Genomic DNA, 10,000 nt, shown 5'->3' with positions numbered 1-10,000 from the left:
GGGATGGGCGCTTGTTCTATTCCTACCGTGGCCTTGACGTGGTGGCGTGGTGAGGGGGCAGGGGGGTCCGTGCCGGGAGCCTGGGCTGGGCGCGGGCTTGACAACATGCCGTCACTGGCTGCAGGATGCCCCAGAGCGGGTGTGGCCTCCCTTCCTCTGGGATGTGGGCCTCTCTGTCCACCAGGCGGGGGGTGGGTGGAGGGACGCTGTCCGCGTAGGGGTGTGAAGAGGAAGGAGAGCTTACTCACGCACTCCCCCTTGTAGGAAGGGTTGAATGGGTGTGGGACGAAAACTGAAGATTCTTCCAGCACCGCTTCCCATAGGCCCGACATCATCTCAGGGGTGGGCCTGACTTGGGTCCTCTCAGAGCCATGACTGTCGTCCCCAGAGGCGTCCAGACCCTTAACAGCTTGGCCGCCAGCGATACCTGGGGTCCTCGATCGGGGGGCGTTTCCTCCTCTGTTGTCTGTCCCAGTGCCCTGCCACACGGTCAAGGTGGGAGAGGAGGTGTCCACGCTAAGGGCTGTTCCTCCTATGGGACCAGCACACGCTCCCAGGAGCCCAGAACTGCCAAGGAACAAGGGGGAAGTGGACGTAGCGAAAAGCTATGGGTGCGCATCCTGGGCCCTCTGCTGGGGTCTGGGCGCTTTTGGCTCCCTGGGAAGATCCAGACGCTGAGAGGGTCAGCTCCTCGAGTCTGTGAGGCCCCCCGTGTGTCTCATGCAAAATGGGGTTATGCAACGTGGGGCATCTTGGGAGTGTCCACGCGTCTCCGACGAGTGCTGGGTGGTGGGTCCAGCCAGGTGCCAGGTCCCTGGGCGGTGTGGCCAGAGTTCCGTCCTGTACCCAGTGGGGCCTCGGTGCCCCTCCGTGTTCACAGCTCACGGGCGCCGCACGTCTCTGGCCTGTGAACTTGACGCTGTGCAAGCTCCCCTCTGCCTGGTGTTGGCCGGAGGTCCTGGGCCCGGTGCCTCCTGACCCCTGAGTCCCACTCTCTCGCCGGCCTGCCCCCGTGGGTTTTGTGTAGGTCAGGGAGAACTTAGGGGCCACGTCTGCCCCAGGTGGGCTCTCACAGGCGGCACCTTCTGTGGATGGTCAGGGTGACCGCCGTCAGGGGCCTCGGCTCGTCCAAGGAGGAGACATTTCCTGTCTCCTCACAGCCGTGTTGTGTGTGGGCTCACGCGTCTGCCACGTGACATGGGCGTCCTGGCTGGTGGAAGGCCCTGCCGTGAGCGTGTCCGAATGCGGCCAGCCCGACCTGCCCATCTGCACAGACACGGAGGATGGGCTCTCCCACAGCAGTTATTCTGCCCATCATCCTGGTTCGAGGCCTCAGCGGTGCCTTCAGGGGCTGCTGTCATAGATCAGACCTTCGCATCTGCAGGATTGGGTGGGGTGGGGTGGGGGTGGGGGGGGGGGCGGGTCAGTGGCGTTTTGAGAAGGACGTGATGACAGAAAGGTCCGGTTCTGCTCTCTGGCTGCAGGAGGGGCCGGGCTGAGCTTTGGAGACCAGCACAGGGAAATGAGAAACTGTGTGGGGGTGGGGCCGCCTGTCACTGGCCAGCAGGGGTCACGTGTGCAGGGCCCCTAGGAGCAGTATTGCCCTGGTGGGGGGGCTGGCTGGGTGCCGGGGTGGCTCTCGGTGCACAACACCTTCCTTGGCTTCCTCTCCCGGGTCTGGGCTGCTCCAGGGTTATCCCCCAAGAGTGCCGGCTGCCACCCGCTGTCCCTGGTGCCGTCTTCCATTTCTGCGGGGTGGACGTCGTGTCCCCCACCCCCACGCTGACTGGGCTTCTAGGGCCACGGGTTCAGGGTCCCCTCTGCCCATGCAGAGTTCTCCCACGAATGGGCGTTTCAATGAGGCCATTCAGTGAGCTCAGGCTTTCCGAGCGGGAGGCTAATCTATTGCCCCCCCACCCCCCACCCCCAGCCTCAATCATTAACGGGAATATACATTTCAAACGCTGTGTAAGGGATACGGGGCCCCGTACACTCTCAGGGAGCAGAGGAAAGGTGGGGTCATAACCTGTCTGACCTGGAAGCTTCTGTCTGATTTGCATTGCCCTGAAATTGATGGGGACAATGAAGTAATCACTGGGAATTGCACTCTCCCCCCTGAAAATCGAGCCAGCCCTTCTGGACGTCGGGACACGGGCGCGCAGCCCCTGCAGGGAGGGCGCCGTCCCCTGGGCATCTGGCTCCTATCAGTCCCGGAGGCTGCCGGGACACCCTCACGGTGAACCTTCCCGGCCGAGGCAGCCAGGCCCCGGGGATAATGAACCTGCCCGAGGAGGAGGGGCCCCGCCCGCCAGACGCAAAAGGCCTAAATGATCTGTTTACAGTGATCTGAGAAACACCAGATTTTTTCAGAACCAGACCCGATCAGTCAACCCGGAGTGGGTGTGGGTGCTCTCTGCTGCCCCCGCCCCGGGCCGTCCATCCGTCCGTCCTTCCGGGCCCTCTGGCCTGCTGCTTTGAACCGCTATCAAGGCCGAATTACCTTGGGAGGTAGTGGCAGTTCAGTTGATTAGCATGGTGAATTAAAAGAAGGAGTCACAAGTGACCTGTCCGGCTCCTCCACACGGGTCCTTTGTATTCCCAGTGCGTCTCACCCCTGTTGTAAGAAGGTCAAAAATGAGAGAGAGAGAACAATTTTCAAGCGGCTAGCACTTAGGAGCAGAATTAACAATCACTCTGTATGTAATTGCCAGTTAATAGTAAATTGCCTTTTAGACTGTAAAATGCAATATAAACGGGTAGGCACCTAAAATTAAATTAATGAGATATTTGCTGCATTTAAAAGTGAATCGTGCAAATTAATAACTGAGCGCAATGCTTGTTTTAATATTTGTCTGATAGCGTGTCATTTGCTTGTTTAATAGTAATTAAACTAGTCCTAGGGTAGCCTACCTGAGAAACTCCTGGTATGGGCAGACCAAACGGTTTCACATTCATAACTTCGCCAGGAGAAACACATCGAGTTGTTAAGAGCAGTAAGAAATAATTTTTCAATTAGGATGTAGGTATTGCCGCGTTACTTGATTGAGACAAATTGGGATTTGTACGCTTCTAATTGAAATTACGTTAGAACGAAAACTCGTTTCACAGACACGTTTCCGCGTGTGAGGCGTTCTTGCACGAATGTGACTGTCGCTGTTGCCGCGAAGCGTCCACGTGGCGAAACTGTTTCCTGGGGCACAGACACACCGAAGCTGGTCCGTCGTGGCTCCCCTTCAAGCGTCGTCCCGCGGGTGTCCCGGGGTGGGGGTGGGGGGGCTCTTAGGGTTGACGTCCTGCGCCTGAATGCTTGGCTGACCCACCTTCATTTTAGAGATTTCTTTTGCTCAATTACAGAAATTATCACAAATTACCGGGAGACGACATACTGTGTGCCACAGGCCAAAGCCAGTTACGGATCAAGGTCCTGGCAGTTAAGGGCATGTCCAGAGTGGCCGCGGCGGGAGCCGGAGTGCTGCACGCGTGGGCCAGGCTCAGGTCTGCAGTGCGTTTGCTTGGCGGGGACATGAAAACGATTATTTTCTGCACAAAGATGTGCATTCAGTTTCCGGCTTGTGAAATCACTACTCAGCCAGTAATTGCTAACAGTTTGTGTTCTTTCCGATACAGTATTTGTGTTGTCGTTTGTTTGAAGTCAGATTGTGCCTCAATCGGGGGACGTGTCAAGGCGGGGACCGCCCTGTCCTCAGGTGTTGTCCTGGCCCTATGGGGTGACTGTTTCTGCGCCCAGGGCCTTCTGTGGCCTCCGGCAGACTTCCACCGTTTACCCCCCACCTCCTGTCACCCCTTGAAAGGCACTCATGTTTCTGAAGTGGTTTAAAGATCTTTTGTGTGCATTCAGATGTGATTCTGTCAACAGCACGGTGACACGCTGTAGAGTCAATAGTGCCCTTCGACCACAGGCAGCCCCAACCAGCCGTCCCCCCGGCCGGCGCTCTTCAGACAGATTACTTGTACCCACAGCACAAATGATTCCTAGTCCCCCCCTCCCCCATCACACTGTTTCCACTGTGCTAAACTGGATGCTGATGGCTTCTCGTCAGTGGAAGCCACCGGACTATTTCAATGACAAATATTTAACCACATGCGTGGACCTGGTGGAGAAACAAATACTGTAATTACGGGCCCTGGAGTTTGGGGAAGCTTCCAGCCATGGAACCGTCTGCTGTGGCCAGTGAGGCCCCGTGGCTCTTGGCTGTTCCCTGTCTGCTCCTCTCTGTTGGCCACGACGGGGTTCACGGCTCCTACCCGGCGGTCGGAGGGTCCCTGGCAGGTAGACGCCTTGGCTTTTCTGTGAGGTTTGTGATGTGGGGCCTGTGTTTTCAGCTCAGGCCGTGTCCGGGCCTGTCCGGAGTCGGAGGGCCGGGACAGCTGTCTGCCTCGCGCACAGCTCCTGCACCCACCGCCATTTCTTGTCCCAACGCAGCTGGGCTCAAGAGCCCGGGCTCTTGTCGTTTGTTTGCATGCTGGCGGTAGAGGGCGGATTTCTTTTTAATGTTTATTTCTGAGAGAGACAGAGACAGAGTGTGAGTGGGGGACGGGCAGAGAGGGAGACACAGAATCCGAAGCAGGCTCCAGGCTCCGGGCTGCCGGCACAGAGCCCGACAGGCGGGGCTCGAACTCACAAACCGCGAGATCGTGACCTGAGCTGAAGCTGGACGCTCGGCCGACTGAGCCCCCCCGGGCGCCCCTAGAGGGCAGAGTTTTGCCCTCTGACTGGGACGGTGTGTGCCTGGGGCTGGCTGGTCGTCTTTGGGGTCATTGGCAGGACTCCTCGGGGCCCGGGGGGAAGGGAGGGCACCCACCTGGTGCCCTCTGCACTGTGCGGTTCAGCATGAGGCCAGGTGGACATCAGTGAACCTGCCGGCATGCTGCCTGGGCCCTGGCGGTGTGGACATCCACAACATGCCCGTCTCAGGCCTGGCGCTGGGAGGGCTCCCGGGGTCACCGCTGTCCCCTTGCCTCCTGTCTCGAAGGAGGCCCAGAGAATGAGACACACCGCTTGTGCTATTGCACAAGTAGACTATTTGTCCTAATCAGTGACACCCATTTACTAGAATTGCTTAAAATGAACTATACCTCATACAGAAATCGCACATTTAGAGACTTCCATTCATCATCTGAAAATTGAGGGCCAGTAAACTTTTCTGCTCCTCCAGTGGGATCGTAGGCATGCATCAAAATGTTAAAAATGATTGGTGAGAGGGAGCTGTCACCCATTTATCAAGGAAAAGAACATTATTTGCTAATTTCCCAACCAGGCTGGTGACAGGGTGCTTCGTCTTTGGACCCACGGTGACCAGCATGGCCTTTTTGTTATTAGTACAAGTCAAGCGCTTTTGGGCAGTTGCTAACAAGACACATTTGTCTGTCATCAGAGGGGCTGTGGTTGTTTTCCAAGTGGCTGTGACCAAAGTCCGCTCCCTGCGCCCCGATTGGCCGCGCTTCCCGGGGCCGCGCTAACCCAGGAGGAGAAACCAACTGATAAATCACGAAGTTTCCATGTCAAGGTGAAGGTATTGACTCTCCGGCACCAAACCTGACAAAATGTAGCCGAGAGGACACAGCCATTTATCTTCCCCAAAGGACAAAAGGGTCATCCGGGTTTCACTCAGTGGTCGTCGAGACGTGGACGGGCGGAGGAGGGGGCCTGGCCCTCTGCCCGCTGAGTCCCCGGCACAGGCAGGCTCCCTGGCTTCCCTGCGCGCCCGGGGGGCCACGGGGAGAGTCACGGAAGGGGATGGGCTCACGTGCGGGGGGTCTGTTCCGAGCCTCTGGTTGGCACAGATGCCTCGCGCGTTTCTGAGAACAGCTTGGAAAGGGCACGGGGGTGGGGAACGGGTGAACCCCCCATTCGAAAGCACAACGTGAAATACAGTCAGCTGAAGCGCACAGCAAAGCAGAGATAACAAATGTGCAAATAAAATCCCGCAACTCACCCTGGCGAAAATCTACGAGTCCGGCGATGGAGACCAAGGGAGGCGTCGGAACAACCTTTCGATGGAGAACCTTAGACGGAAGCGTGTGGTGCTTTCAGCGCTAAAGAAGGGGACTAGGTCAGGTGTCTCTGTGATCCTGGGAGAACAGAAGCCAGGACTACGTGTCGCCGAGCCCCGGCAGGGATGCCACGGCCTCCTCCCGCCGGGTCCGTTTGGCTGGACGCGGGGCACGGTGCAGGGCCCAGGCTCGACGTGGACAGCGAGTGCGGTCCACTGTGGCATGCCGCACAGGCTGGGACGGGGACACCCTGCGAGCTCCGGGGCGGCCTGGGCTTTGTTCGGGGAAGGTCTGCGCACCTGTCCGTGCACACTTGTTCCGTGGTGACTTGGATCCCAAAAGCTCAGCCTGAGGAAAAGTACTTGTAAGAAATGATCATTCAGATCAGTTGGGCCTTTCTGATTCATTGTAGAAAATGCAAAATGAGTGATTCTTTTCTTAGAATGGTTTTTCAATAAAAGAAGAACAAAGTGGAAAGCTATTAGTGACGCGGACGATTTGCTCCCCCCCCCCCCCCCCCCCCCCCCGCAAAAAAATAGAAGTTTCAAATACTCTTAACGAGCATACGGAGTAAGTTGGCCCCACCAGGGACCTGAGTGTATGTGGTGTTGCACGTATGCTCTGGAAGGCTCATTACAGACCGTGTTAAACTTTAAATACAGAAACTCCCGTGGAGACAATTGGCCGCTGCAGATTGTGCTAAGCATTGGTGTAAATCATCTTTAGAGGGAGTTTCTTTAAGGTGCAGCCTGGCGGTGGGTCTGTCTGTCCCTCCTCCTGTGCAGACTCCCCCTTCCCTGCCCTCGTGCGGCGGGCCTGCCTCACCTCTCCCACTCACGGAAACCCTGCTGCCGAGCGTGGGTCCCAGGGCCGGGGTCCTCTCCCGCTCTGAGCGTCGGATGACCCTTGAGGACCTAGGTCAGGACCCCGAGGTGGCCAGATGCGGGGGATTCTGCCAGATTCCTTCTCTGTCTTGTCACACCTTATTCTCCGAGGAGAAGGCCCTTGCCCGATGCCCCTCCGACCTCCTCATCGCAGCCCCAGGGACACTGGACGGAGGGTGGGGGGCTGGGGGCCTGCAGGGTCGGACCCCTCTCCAGTCTTGTGGATCTGGGTGCCCGGCGCTGGCAGGCAGCCACAGGCTTTCCCACAAAAAGTCAGTCCATCCCTGGTGTTGGAGACCAACTGGTGCTTTTTCTAACGAACCCTCCCCGGTACAGAAACATCCCATGTAAAGTTTTAGGCCCCTCGGTGCTGGGCTGGTGGACAAGCCCCAGGTCAAGGGATTGCAGCCACCACAGCGGTTTTGTGGGTGTAGGAGCTACGTGACGTGGCTTTACCACGTACCTGGCATTGGACGACAGCACGTTCCCGGGCTAAAGCCTGTAAATTCAGAGGTCGTTTCAGAGTTGACTTGTTTAAATACCACGAAAACGAGGTGTGGCGGTGCAGTGTCCCACGGCTCCCTGCCTGGGGCGGGGGGGGGGGTGCTCATGCTGACGTTCTACTGTCACAGCCCCCACGACAGCGCCCCAGGTTGCTGGAGCTTCGTCAGGGTGCCGTGGAGAACAGCCTGGGTGCTTGGGGCCCTGCACCCCCGTCAACCATGCGCCCCCGCCCCTCACGCGCCCCCGCCCCTCACGGCCCAGAGTTCTGCAGAGGCTCACGGCACCTGTCCTCTGCCCTTGGAACACACGATTACCAGGAACGACGTTAAAGACGAGCAGGGTGTGGAAGGACGCGATAGTGAAGCTCCCTGTCCACGCGATTTGGAACTTAGCCTGGTGTCGGAAAACACTCAGGGTTTGCCCGATGCCCACCCGCACCAGGTACTCAGCGGGGCCCTGCAGGCGATTCGGAGAAGGAGGGGTCTGGGTCTCACGGGTGCTCGGGGTGAGGCAGCCCTCGACGGTGGGTTCCTCGGCAGAGGAAGGAGCCGTGATGCCGGGTTCTGGGCCGCACCCGGCCGATGTCTGATGCATGAGCCCCGTTTATAGTCTTGCTGACTCACAGTCTTACGGGAACGGAACAGGATATGGAAAAGAAGTGAATAAAACAGTGCTAAAAGTTGCTAAGTTCTGTGAGGAAGGGACAGCCGAGGCACCGGGGGTCTCCTAGGAGGGAGGTGGTGCGGGTGGCTGGGGAGGCCGCCCTGGACGTGGGCAGCAGGGGTGGGGAGTTTCCAGGCAGGGAGAAGAGTGTGGACCGAGCGTGAACTCCGAGCCAGTCTGGGTGAGAGGCAGGGCTGCGGGGTGGCGGGGAGGTCCCGTGAGGCCACAGGGGCCTTCCGATCCCAGTACGCCGTGGGATTTCAGGACACCTTGTATGGAAGCAAAACCGTTTTACGTGAGCACGTAACTCAGAGTCCTGTGTGCAAGGACTGTGGTTGGGGATCCTAGTAGCATTTACGTTAATCTCGGTGATGGCCTCGAGGGCTCTGCCTTAGAACATTCCTGTTCCTCACCCAGCTTGAAAACCAGGAGTGGGGGCCGCCTGAGTGGAGACTGCAAAGGGCAGTGACGTTGGGAAGCCGTTACGCTCCGTAAATGGGAGGCCTTCCCTGTGAACCCCCCTTCCCCAAAGCCGGGGTCGGCCTCCTTCACCCCTGGGTAGACCTCTCTTCTTTACAGAAGTGCCGGCAGCGCCCTTATCACGAGACGACGTTCCGACCAGGAACGACCAGGAAGAGCGTTTTCCTCGGTGGAGGGAGAGCTGGTGTGTAGTCTAATCCAGATTAGAGATGCTACCTTCACTTGAAATCTAGTTTTTTATGCAGATGGAATTCACGTGGCATAAAATTCACCCAAAGCGTATACTTCGTAGGTTTTAGTCTGTGGACAGAGTTGTGCAAGTGTTGTTCATTCAAGAACACTTTCACTGCACGGAAAGGAGCGCTGTACCCGTGAGCGGTCCCTGGGCGTTCCCCGTTCCTGTCCCTTGCCTCCCCCTGCGCCCCCAGCTCCCCTCCTGTGCACTTGCCCTCTCCTGACGTTTCACGTAAATGGAATCACGCAGCACGCGGCCCTCTGCGACTGGCGTCTTTCACTCGGTGGCACGTCGGCCGCACGGTAGCCCACGTCAGATCTTCGTTCCTCTGCAAGGCTGAGTACCGTGCAGTTCACCAGCTCACAGACACGTGGGTAATCACAGGTGCTGAAACCTTGGGGTGGACACGGGACAGTGTCACATTCACCTAAACGTTTGTGTGGACGGAGGATGGTGTCACATTCACCTTGGCCTCCCCCCCCCCCCCCCCCGTCAAAAATGTGGCGACCCCTCCTGCTGCCGTGCACCTCGCGTGGGGCAGGTTAGGTGCCGTGACACAGGGTGGCGGCCCCACCCTCGGGGAGGAGGACGGGCCCCGAGGGAGTGAGTGGACGGCTGGGAGTGTGGGCCCGCGGTGGGGGTGGGGCGGGGGGCTGGCTGGCTTCGGCGGCACGGGGGCGGGGGTCTTTCCGCAGCAGGAACACCCCCAGCCTTGGGAGTTGGGGGGGCGGGTATTACTTTCAGAGCTCATTCTTCAGCTTCTGTCTGAACAGAGATTTTACGCTGGTTTAGAGTGTGCAAATCCATTGCCGGGATGGTTCTCCACAGAGCGTTATGTTGCCTGTTTGGGTTTTAAGACCTTTCCTTGAAAGACCGTCTCTAAGAGGTTTAGCAGCACCAGGACACTTGACTTTTCTTTCTCGGGGAAAGGATGACGGCCAGCGCGAGACCTCTCGTGCACAGAGCGCGGTTTCAGTGGCCGGCCTCTCCTCTTGTTTGGAGGCTCTTTATACGTAGAGGGAGCTCCCGTCTGTCGGGACAGCCTTGGTGGGGGGGCGCGGGGGTTGCGGGACGGCCAGGGCCCCTCGCCCACCCCGGAGCCGCCGCCGTGGGGAGTCTGTCTCCGGGCTCCCCGTCCCTGGAGACGCAGCCGTCCGGGAAGTGAGGGCGGCTGATACGCAGGTGCCTTAGTTTTCCTTAGCTGCCGGGCCGGGCTCGG

At 58.5% G+C, this 10,000-nt stretch overlaps 1 protein-coding gene across 7 annotated transcripts in view; it reads left to right on the top strand.

The window, feature by feature from the left end:
• EBF3 (EBF transcription factor 3) overlaps nucleotides 1-10,000 on the top strand; it is a 116,593-nt gene that overhangs the window by 89,319 nt on the left and 17,274 nt on the right. The window lies entirely within an intron of this gene.

This window comes from Panthera leo, chromosome D2, assembly GCF_018350215.1.
Source record: "Panthera leo isolate Ple1 chromosome D2, P.leo_Ple1_pat1.1, whole genome shotgun sequence".
Lineage (NCBI taxonomy): Eukaryota > Metazoa > Chordata > Mammalia > Carnivora > Felidae > Panthera > Panthera leo.
This window is presented reverse-complemented; position numbering and strand designations above follow the sequence as displayed.